General features: G+C 38.4%; 1 pseudogene; it reads right to left on the reverse strand.

Moving 5' to 3' along the window:
- Window positions 1-85: 85 nt before the first annotated feature.
- LOC21383872 lies at window positions 86-1,683 on the reverse strand (annotated as a pseudogene).
- Window positions 1,684-1,847: the final 164 nt, after the last annotated feature.

Raw genomic sequence — 1,847 nt, forward strand, 5'->3', positions numbered from 1 at the left:
ATAAGTTATAACTTGCCCTAAATTGTGGAAATCCCTTCCGCTTTATCTCCTATGGTTCACAAGGAAATGAGTTTATTACTTCTACATTGAAGGCTCCATTTGAAAGCCTGTAAAACCTTCTTTGACAGTATCCACCAACCCACCAGTTGAGGCAACAATTGGTAGTACCTGCAAATTTTTTCTAGATTAATATTAGCTACTAGCTTTCAAAGCAATATTTTCTTTACAAGCGTCTTACACATCCATAACGCATAGCATCTAACTGAATGCGTCCACAAGGCTCAAATCTGCTTGGAACCAATATGATATTGGCTCCGGCTGTAATCATATGTGCCAGAGGGATGTTGAATTTTGCGGCTCGCGCCTTGTTAGGATATAATATCTCCAACTGCTGAAGCTGCTTCTCCATTGGCCCTTTTCCAATCCCCCGAGTATTTTGATTGCAGAAGAATAAAATAGGTACGTTTTCAGTCATTGAAAAAGCAGAATTGAAACTCTCCGATGAAGTCGGAGAAGAAATTCCAACGTTTTATGCTTACCAAGACTATGATCTGAACATTCTCTCTGATGAAATAGGGAAATTTCTGAACCTTTCTGCTCTTCAAGCCTACCAATAAGGCCTATGACTAGGATATTTCTATCCACCGGCAGGCAAACCTACTTCTGCTTGGAGGGTTTCTTTCAGAAGAACCTTTGCATACATTACCTGATCATGTCAAAAGCAGAAGAAGATCTGTTGAAAATGTAGTAAAGAAAACACTGGTGATGCTAACTTAATAGAGTCAATTTCTCTATAAGGATCTTACAGATGAAGCATCATATTTGATAGCTATGTACTTGTCAGTTAATGGATTCCACTCCTGGACATCCATGCCATTCACAACCCCGGTGATTCCATTTTTTTGAAGGACGTAATTCAATTCCACTCCTTTCTCCGCCAGAGATGAGTTCCTGAGCATGGTATGGGCTAACTGTCAAGACCCCATCTGATTCCAAGATTCCAGCTTTCATCCAATTAATTTTCCTTCGCTTAACCGGTTTCTCATAACTGCAGTATTTTGTTAAGATGCGTAAAACAATGGAGCAAAAGATGATGTGATTTATAGAATCCACGATAACCGTGCATACCCGTCCATGAAATCAAAAGAAGTTCTGGAATCATCTGGAAGATTGAGGAGTACGAAGTCTGGGAATGCAAATCTTCCTTGGTAAGCAATGTAGAGAGAGAGAGATGTTCACCTACTCTAGCACTCTTGTATAAGCCTTTGGCTCTATACATGGATTTGAGATAGCATGGTAGAAGGGAACTGTGCCAGTGATTAGCAATAAAAATAACATCTTCACCTGATATACAATATCAAAATATTAATAACATACTAAGGCACTCTGATAATCAGAAGTACTGAAAGTTTCGGGTATCAAATATGAGTGCCATATGGCCCGGAATAGTATTTGCTGCTTGTAAAATTCAGAATCCTTGGTGCTTCTAGAGCTGCCTAAACCATAAAGTCAAGATTATGTCTAATATAACTTGAAATATTTCATAAGATTTGCTATAGAATTGACATGTAACAGAGCGGAGGCAGATTCACCTGACACAAGAGGCTAAATCGAAGTTGGTTGTCTTGTTAATCCTTCCCAGCAATAGGACCATAAATTTTGGATCCTGTTTTTGCCCCAAACCTTGTTCATTCAATCATATGACATATCAGCCTTGAGTTATGTCATTCATTGCACCAAATCAATTGCTTTCGAAGAGAAGAATGGTTCATAAAATATCAAATGCGCCTAGTTTCTGTACAATTTTGATTAAGTCGTGTGAGAGAGTAAATTTATCTCAAAATCTT

Source organism: Morus notabilis, unplaced genomic scaffold (genome assembly GCF_000414095.1).
Source record: "Morus notabilis unplaced genomic scaffold, ASM41409v2 Scaffold8824, whole genome shotgun sequence".
Classification (NCBI taxonomy): Eukaryota; Viridiplantae; Streptophyta; class Magnoliopsida; order Rosales; family Moraceae; genus Morus; species Morus notabilis.